Source organism: Pongo abelii, chromosome 3, assembly GCF_028885655.2.
Source record: "Pongo abelii isolate AG06213 chromosome 3, NHGRI_mPonAbe1-v2.0_pri, whole genome shotgun sequence".
NCBI classification, from domain to species: Eukaryota; Metazoa; Chordata; class Mammalia; order Primates; family Hominidae; genus Pongo; species Pongo abelii.
The window spans coordinates 171666292-171676226 of record NC_071988.2 but is presented as its reverse complement, the minus strand read 5'-3'; the positions used below and the strand labels follow the sequence as shown (position 1 = coordinate 171676226).

The 9935-nt window shown below is 34.2% G+C and overlaps 1 protein-coding gene across 2 annotated transcripts in view; it reads left to right on the top strand.

Annotated features, from left to right (window-relative positions):
• Positions 1-784: 784 nt before the first annotated feature.
• IQCM (IQ motif containing M) overlaps positions 785-9935 on the top strand; it is a 489167-nt gene continuing 480016 nt past the window's right edge. Inside the window, exon 1 of one of the 2 annotated variants that reach the window (XM_054554571.1) lies at positions 785-1031. The gene's annotated coding sequence lies outside the window, so the exon portion shown is untranslated. The remainder of the gene's footprint in view (positions 1032-9935) is intronic. The other variant, XM_054554570.1, reaches the window with a different exon arrangement.

Sequence of the window (9935 nt, the reverse complement as noted above, 5' to 3'; positions counted from 1 at the left end):
CCCGTGTATTGTAAGGGGTTTAGCATCATGGTTTAGCATCATCCCTGGCCTTTACCAATTATATGCCAGTAACACTATCCCCATTGCGACAACCACAAATGTCTTTAGACATTGTCAAATGTCCCCAGGTGGGTAAAATCATCCCTGATTGAGGATCACTGCCTTATAGTGGTGGTGCAAGAGAGAAGAGTGACCAAGAAGAAAGAGTCAATTTTGAAGATACCACAATATGTGTATTAAGATCAGATGCCGATCACAGTATTTAGCGCATTTACTACCAAGCCCAGTTAAGCTGAACTCTTATCAATTTAAACCAGTCAGAGATGGCTGCAAAGTAATTTCAGTTTTCTAGGTCTAATACTGTACAACATTTGTTAGTTTTGCATTCAATGTTGCATTTGATGCAACATTGATTACATCAAGCCTTTTGATGTAATCTAATATTTGGTTTTATCAGCATTGCAGTTTTAATCATCCATGGACAACTGTGGTTTTATACTGTTATGTAATGTTAAATATTTTAAGAAATGATGAAAAATAAGGAATGCTTATCCTTCAGTCAACTTTTATTGGTTCTTTTAAATCTTACATGTTAAAAGTAAAGTCTTTCTCCCATGAGGCATTTTACTATTTTCTGTTGTCAGATTTGGTGTTCTTCACGAAGGAGCTTAGTCTGTACCTGTACTGTTTGGAATAGAGAGCTCCCCCTGACATAAGCAGGATGATAATAATAGCCAATTATCTAATACATCACAAATAAATATTCTGATTCTAGAATTCTTTTGATGCCCAAAGAAGACAGGCATATGTGAGAAGAAGCAATCAGAAGATTGGCAGGATTTAGGAATCTATTTGAAATATTCATTACCTATTTTGAACTGGTCTTAAAAATTTAAAGGAATGTAAAGCTGGATAATTAAAGATAAAAAAGGAAGAATACAAGTTTTCTATGCTATGAAGCGACTGAGATTATTATTATTTTGGGGCAGTGAATTTGTTTCTAGAAGTTTTGTTGGAACTAAGGCAAAAAGGTAAGTACTATCAATTGGCTTAAGTAGTATTAATTATCTGTTTCTTATAAAAAGCTTTACACACTTACTGCAAGGCACATTTTTTTTCTCATTGAATTTGTTCAAAGAAATAAGTTTTCTTAGGATTTGATAAAATTATGTTTATAACTTTTTTTTGCTTAGATGATAAGATATATGGTTGACAATGTTTTTTGCTTTACAAGCCGTGAGTATATTTTCAGTGAACTCTCCTGTGCCTTCTAGGAAGAAAAACAAATGACCTTGGAATGAAAAACTTTAAGGTAGAAGTTACTAATATACCACATTGTCTGTATATAACAATTCAGGCCCCTTGGTCAGTGTCTGATTTTAAGCAGCATTGCATCCTCATGTGCCTTCAGTTATAAACTATACCCCCATGTAGCTTCATGAGTTGGTTTGCTTATTTGGGCTACTTAAAATTTTCCTTTTAAAGGCTAAGTGATTTTGCCAAATTAAATACGTTTAATGTTAATACTGAGCTGTTATGACTATTGTCAACAGAGACCACCATGTATTTGAGAAGCCTCTTACAAAGAGAAAATAAAATCATGCATTTTCAAAGAGTAGGATACTCTACTATTGCTTTATTTTTGTAAATCAACACCATTACTAAATTGCTTTTACATATAGATTTTTAAGGTGCTCTTGAACACAGACATATTTAATCTCTTTAAAGACTGAATTGGAAGATTGAATGTGGCATGAGAAAAATCCTAGCTTTTAACTGTATATGATTCATATTCCAGTGTGGTCATATACAGAATCATCAGCATTATACATTTTTTTACTCTTGATGGTCTCTGCCCATTGGGTCAAATGCTAATAACAGGTCCAAGAGATAGGTCAAAGAAATTATTCAGAGAAATTAATCTTAACTGTTAATTAATCTTAACTGTCCCTAAGTGAGATGGAACAGAGGTGAATAGTGGTTTTAGAATAGCTATTCTGGACACCTGATTGATATTTGTCATTTGTTACGAAAAAAATCTGTTATGGAGTTCTAAAAACATACTAAAAATATTATCAGTCTGTTTTTTGGAATGATTAAGTATGAAGATATCACCTTGAGCATCTTGAAATAATTACCCTGTATACTTAAGATAATTAACTTGATAAAGACTGGGTTGTTCTTTCAGAACGGACTGTGAAAATAATTCTGGTGGTAAGAGATCATTTTCTAAAGCTGATTCCAATATAGCATGACTAATTATATGTTTTCAAGGGGAGGAAGTTACAGGCTTGTAACATGATTTTTAATATGGAACTATCAACATGAATTATCATTTAGAGTGAAATTATTTGACCAGTATTTGATGGACATTTGTGCTTCAATGTTTCCTCTTGGAAGGTCTTGCAATTTTAAAACATAATTCTCTGTATTTTAGAAGTTTAGGTAGTGTGCAGAAGGTTTTATTGCAATGAATATTAAAGAACTCAGGACCTAGGCTCCATCTGATTTTCTGTATCTTAACCATATCCAGAGAGTTTCCTGTTTACTTTTAGAAATGTAAAGGAATTCAGAAGATTCGTTTCAACTGCTTCCTACCATTCAGATACTTTCTTCATGAAGCCCTGGATTACAGCATGCTCATAATGAATTGCAGTTGTTCAATTATTGGGAGGTTTGTAATGAAGCTTTGGAGTTCTAAATGGGTCAGAGCAGGTTTTGCACTTTATCAACTTGTGAGAAAATCCAAGTGGCACTCTGTGCTAAGGACTCTAGAATAATAATTTTGGCACCTGTTGGTCTCTGTTTTTCTAAAGAGAGGAGGATATTATTGAGGACTAGCCAATAAATGAATTCTTTAAAGGTATTCCTTATCTGGAGATGAATCAGTTTGTTCTGGCTCAATATAAAGATGCTTAGATTCAAACAAGATTCTAGTAACTTAAGTAACTAAAGTGGAGTAGGGGAAGACATATAGGTATCTAATTACTTCTCAGATAGCTTTTATCCAGTCTCCTTATTTTAGGTTTCTATCTGCCTACCCATTTTTAATTCCCAGTTTTAGAGAAATTGGTACTGCCAGTTGCTGAGCATTTGGGGGTATCTGTTGTGTAACTAGTTAATTCTTGGCTTTTCCTATCACTCACTTAAGATTGAGCTTTCTTTGGTATAGTACTTCAATTACTTCTTGTCCACCTGCTTCTCAGCTTTAAAAATTTCATTGCCATTGTCTCCTGTCCTGTTCTTCCCATTCTTGTGGGTTCATGTCTTTAAAAAAAAGATGCATTAGATACATTTGTTCAATATTTTATATTACCCTAGAACACCCTATTCAAGATGTACCTTTGAGTGAGAAACTGACAACCTCTTTCAGACGATAGATCTGAAGCTAATAGTACAGCAGGGTCTGGTGTAGAAAATTTACTTAGCTGAGAAGGATTTATTTTTTGAGTGGAAAGAAAAAAATAATAAAAATTTTCTTGTTTGCGGGATACCAGGACTAAGAATGCTTTTCTTGTGTAATAACCTTTAATCCAGCCCCATCATGTGAATTTTGAATATTAAGACAAAATGTAATACTTTAATGCAATGAAAAAGTTCACCGAGGGTTAAATATAGCCTGACATTTCTGCAAAAAGATGCTCATTAACTCTGAGATATTAATGTAGCTGACTGATAACCAGGATTAAGTTGTTGATTTTTAAAACTATTACAACAGAATAAAATGCTAGAGGCTTTTATCATGACCAGAGAGGTCTCCATTGTCACCTGGGTGTAGGGGAGGGCAAAATATACAATTAGCCAGAGCAGAGGATCAGCTTCAATTTATGTCAGTGAAACTGAAGGCCGAGAGTAAGTAGTTCCTTCTCTTTGCGTTTTATACCTGGTATAAGGGCAGAAAAAAATACACTGTCAATCAAAGCAAAAAGGTAGTCCTAATCATGTCAAACCTAATTTATTAACAATAATGATATGATAGCATTGTAATTATCAATGTTATTCCAAAATTTTAGACAATAGCTAAATTTTAAGAGAATACTCTGTAAATACTGTTTGAGGAATAGTGGATTTTACTATCCTCAAAGGATAGTGTGTGTGTGTGTGTGTGTGTGTGTGTGTGAGAGAGAGAAAGAGAAAGAGATCTAGAAGGTAGAATGGATAAAATGAAAGGAAGAAATTTAGCATGAGGTTTCTTTTCCAGTATATTGTTATTTGCATCTTCACAATATACAGAGCTATATCATGTATTTCTGGTGCTCATTCCCATCCTCCAATTAAAAGTTAAAAAACATGTAAGTAATCTAAAAAGGGTCACTTCTGCAACAAAGGATTTGCCCTTTGTCATAGTGATATTTGGTGTTTAAGGATGACTCTTAGGAATTTGGCTCCAAATTAAAAGAAGCATTTGTATTTCTCAGTTCACCCAAAGGAGTAATAAACCATACTTTGACTTCTGAAGTCTGTTTCAAAGTCAAATGCCTTCCTTTGAGAGTACTTTGCTGCTCACTTATAAAACTGGAAAAGGACATTTCAGTCAATGCTTTATTCTCCTAGTTAGGAATGGAGGCTGAGTATGTGGCCACCAACATGGATAATTTAAGGAACTCTTAGAAGGCCCTTCTATAAAAACATATCTCCCTGAATGAAGCCTATATATTTCTCTTTACTTTTTTGAACTGTTTGAAAGTCTGCCTGTTACAGAGTCACTCAGATTACAGTGTCCTCTTTTAAAAGAAAAATATCCCAGGGAGGGTTAAGTAGTCTGTTAATCAATTATTCACAGTCCAATGTGGCTTAGTTTAATTAAATTGCTTTTCTGTAGTTATGGACATTTTGATGGAGCCCAGGAAGAGAGAAAAGGGAAGTAATTTAGTCCCCGGGAGTTTTTAGTATAAGGCAAGCCTGAGCTGAGAGCACTGAAGTGGGCTCACTATTGTCATCCAAAAGGCAGAATGAGGACCCTGGATACCTGGGAGTGGGGCAGAGGAGACAGGAGCTAAGAGAGGAAAAGAGAAAGAGAAGCAGGGAAATGCCAAAGATAAACTTTGACATATTGTGGATCAGTCCATTCGCTATCATAAAAGCTTTTACGTTAATATTGTTGGGTACTGTGCTGAAATGGTTTTGTATTTCTTTTTTGAATTTGTTTTTTGTTTAATATATATCTTGATATTTTGGGAAAAAGAATGTAGACAAGCTGTATTAGAATGATGCTGTAAACATACAGTGCTATATATATGTTATCATTAAACATGGTTGTGGATTAATTATTATCCAAAGCAAGGAGAAAAGCTCAGAATTACTCAGTTAAATAATTTGGAAACTCTGTTGATGGAAAGAAATCACTAGATTTCTATCAAAGATGAATTTTTTTCATGTACTTTTGGTACATGGCAGTGATAATGCAATGTAGTTGTGTCATTGGTAGACGAAAGATATTTCAGTTCAAGCAGGTGCCTTTTTTTTAAGGCTTGCTCTAAATTGTAAAGACTTTGAAATATAATACACTTATTTTAGAAATTTTTAGGCTTGTTCTTCTTATAGAACAGTATCTATGAGTAGAAAAGCAAGCTAAGAAATCTAACCAATCTTGGTTAATCACACCAATGGGAAACTGACAGCTATAGCAGGGTTCAGGCACCACCTACTACTTCGAGTGTTTAATTTGCAGATATGTTACATAGGAGGAAAGAAATATCATTCATACAAACTTGGCAAAGTTTGGCGGGTTACATAAATTCAAATACAATAGCTAGGATGATTACATGATTTATCACCCAATCCAAATCCAGATGGTTTTGAGAGTGAAAGGTGATGTTCAAAATAATTAAAATTATATGTTTTTGGCTGGGCATGGTGGCTCATGCCTGTAATCCCAGCAATTTGGGAGGCTGAGGTGGGCAGATCACGAGGTTAGGGGTTTGAGACCAGCCTGACCAACATGGTAAAACCCCATCTCTACTAAAAAAATACAAAACTTAGCCAGGCGTGGTGTCGTGTGATTTTAATCCCAGCTGCTCAGGAGGCTGAGGCAGAAGAATCGCTTGAACCTGGGAGGCAGAGGTTGCGGTGAGCCAAGAGTGCACCACTGTACTCCAGCCTGGGTGACAGAGCGAGACTCTGTCTCAAAGAAAAAAAAATTAAATGTTTTTGAAATAATATGTATCCATCTATTAATAGGTTTATTATCTTTTATTATTAGTAAATAAAAGTTATTATTTACTAACTTTTTTTTTTTTTTTTGGAGACAGTCTCTTGCTCTGTCATCCAGGCTGGAGTGTAATGGCGCAATCATGGCTTACCACAACCTCTGCATCCTGGGCCCAAACAATCCTCCTGCCTCAGCCTCCCAAGTAGCTGGGACTACAGGCATGTGCCACTGTGCTCCATGATGGGTTTCATCATGTTGCCCAGGCTGGTCTCAAACTCCTGAACTCAAGTGATCCACCCACCTTGGCCTCCCAAAACGCTAGGATTACCGGTGTGAGCCACTGTGCCCAGTCCGTACTCTAACATTGTAATACCTGTGGGGAGGAAAAAGCAGCTGATCTATGACCGAGGGAGGAGTTGGAGATACAGATATATATCTGTATATCTACAGACACAGAGAGAGAGAGAGAAGAAAGAAACATGGGAACGTGCTAATCAGACACTCGGTATTTATTAAGGAAAAGAGATAACTGAGAGTCCTTGTCTGTGGAATATTTTCAGCAGAAAATATCTGATCTATCTGAGTTGCTTATGGTAAACAACAATAGAATTGAAAGATTTCTGGTGCATATCATGTTTGAAATTGTCAATGTCAGTTTTAGGTAATTATCAGAATATGAAATGGAGATGCTTTATGATCAAAATAGTTCCCACTCTGTAAGTAATGCCTCTCATGCATCATTTGGTGATTACATGTGTTAGATGTGGACTGGAGCACATCCTAATGTGGCAAGGATCAATTGAGGAGTTGTATTGTTGCCCTCAGACTTCTTTAGGTGTTGCCTGTGTATCAAGCTTACTTTTATGTTTTGAAATTACTAAAGTTTGATACTGGGTAAGATTTCTTATTTTATTGGCAATTCAATTATTTTCTGGTCTCAAACTATAAAATACTCCTATTCAAATACTATTTTCAAAAATAAAAATCTTTAAGTCAATTAAAATAAATAAGTCCATATACATTAAAGCTAAACAAACAAAAACCTACTTGGTTATCTGACTATCAAAAAAATGACTATAAGTGGAATAGCCGTTTTTGGGAAGTATTTGTGTACTGTAAGATTGTTCTTAGCCTGTTTTTATTATAGTGACACCAGTATTTGTCTGAAAATTGTATTTTTCAACTGTTTTTTTTTTTTCTTTTTGAGACAGAGTCTCACTCTGTCACCAGGCTGGAGTGCAGTGGCACGATCTTGGCTCACTGCACCCTCTACCTCCTGGGTTCAAGCGATTCCCCTGCCTCAGCCTCCCGAGTGGCTGGGTTTTTCATAAAATTGAACTTGTTGATACCTTCAGTGAATCTTGTCTAAGAACACACTATTTTTAACTGAGAAAACACTCTCTACAGGTGCTGAGGTGCCTGGTAAGTTCAGGACAAATATTAAATGAAGGATATCCCTAGTTCTCATTTTTTCAAAATATTAAAATTTATAAATATTCCAAAACAAACATCTTCAAAAGTGTTTGCTACATTTTTACTTCCATTTAGAGTAACTTTCTTCAAAAAATTGTCTTACAAGACAACTCATCAAATTTGTTTCTATTTATAATTTCTATGAATATTTCACAAAACTTAGATACTACAGTCATACCCTTCTAAATTTCATTACATTCTGATAGAGGATATATATTTATCCACTTAAAAATAAGCACTTCATCAAGATTCTTCTCCCACATTGAGAAACTTGAAGCACAAATATAGATTTTCTTTATTTTATTTTTTATGATACATTGTACGTATTTTGGGGATACATGTGGTATTTTGATACACGTATACAATGTGTAATGATCAAATCAAGGTAATTGAGATATCCAACACCTCAAACATCTACCTTTTTGTGTTAAGAACATTATAATTATTCTCTTCTAGATATTTTGAAAACTATGATAAATTATGATATATTATTAACTATAATTTCTTTACTGTACTATCAAATATTAGAACTTATTGCTTCTATGTAACTGTATTTTTGTACTCATTAGCCAACTTTTCTTCATCCTTTCTTCCTCCTCTAGTAACCACTATTCTATTCTCTATCTCCATGAGACACACTTTTAGCTCCCTCATATGTGTGAGAACATGCAATATTTGTCTTTCTGTCTGGCTTATTTCACTTAACATAATGACCTCCATTTCCATCCATGTTGCTGCAAATGACAGGATTTCATTATTTTTATGTATGAATAATATTGCATTGTGCATCTATACTACATTTTATCCTTTTATCCACTGATGAGCACTTAGGTTGATTCCATATCTTGCCATTGTGAATAGTGGTGCAATGAACATAGGCTTGCAGATATCTCTTAAATATAATGATTTCCTTTCTTTTGGAAATATGCTCAGCAGTAGAATTGCTGGATAATATGGTAGTTCTATTTTTAGTTTTTTGAGAAACTTCCATACCATTCTCCATAGTGGCTATACTAATTTACTTTCCTATCGATAGTGTAAAAGTGGTCACTTTTCTCCACATCATCACCAGCGTTTGTTATTTTTTGTCTTTTTAATAATAGTATTCTAACTGAGGTGAGGTGGTTTTGACATGCATCTTCCTGGTGATTAGTGATGCTGAACATTTTTTCATATGCCTGTTGGCCATTTGTGTGTCATCTTTTAAGATGTGTCTATTCAGGTCTTTGACCACTTTTAAAATTGGATTATTCGTTGTTTTTGCTATTGAATTGTTTTTTTCCTTATATATTCTAGCTATTAATTCCTTGTCAGATGGGTAGTTTGCAAATATTTTCTCCCGTTCTGTGGGTTGTCTCTTCACTTTGTTGATTGTTTCCTTTGCGTGCAGAAACCTTTTAGCTTGATGTAATCTCTTTTGTCTATTTTTGCTGTGATTGCCTGTGCTTTTGAGATCTTACCTTCCAAAAAAAACTTTGCCCAGACTGATGTCCTGTAGCATTTCCTCAGTATCTTCTCATAGTTTCTAGTTTCAGTTCTTACATTTAAGTCTTTAATCCATTTTCAGTTGATTTTTGTATATGGCAAAAGATGAGTATCTAGCTTAATTCTTCTACATTTGGATATCTGGTTTTCCCAGCACAATTTATTTAAAAAGAGTCTATCCCTTCCCCCAGTTGTATGTTCTTGGAGTTTTATGTCAGTACCATGGTGTTTTGATTACTGTAGTTTTTTTAGAATAATTTGAAATTAGGTAGTGTGATATTTCTAGCCTTGCTTTTTTTGCTTAGGATTGCTTTAGCTATTTGGGATCTTTCATGATTCCCTATGAGTTTTAGGATTTTTTTTTTCTATTTCTGTAAGAATGTCTTTGGTATTTTGATAGGGATTGTGTTGGATATGTAGATTGTTTTGGATAGTATAGAGATTTTAATAATATTCATTCTTCTAGTCCATGAGTGTGAAATATATTTCCATTTTTTTGTGTCCTCTTCAATTTATTTTATCAGTGTTTTATAGGTTTTCTTTTAGAGATTTTTCACCTCTTTGATTTAATTTATTCCTGTTTTGTAGCTATTGTAAATGGGATTGTTTTCTTGATTTTTTTGTAAGATTGATCACTGTCAGTGTCAAACATACATTTTCAAAATTAAATCATGTATGTTTTTTAAGCTCTCATCATTTGATTTGTTTATCCTTCCTTTGCTTTTTGCTGTGATACATGTATAGGTTTTTCTGTTTACAAGCTTGTGTTCAAAAATTGCAATTTGTGAAAAGCTTCAAGGTCATAAGATTTTTGATCCTTTATTTA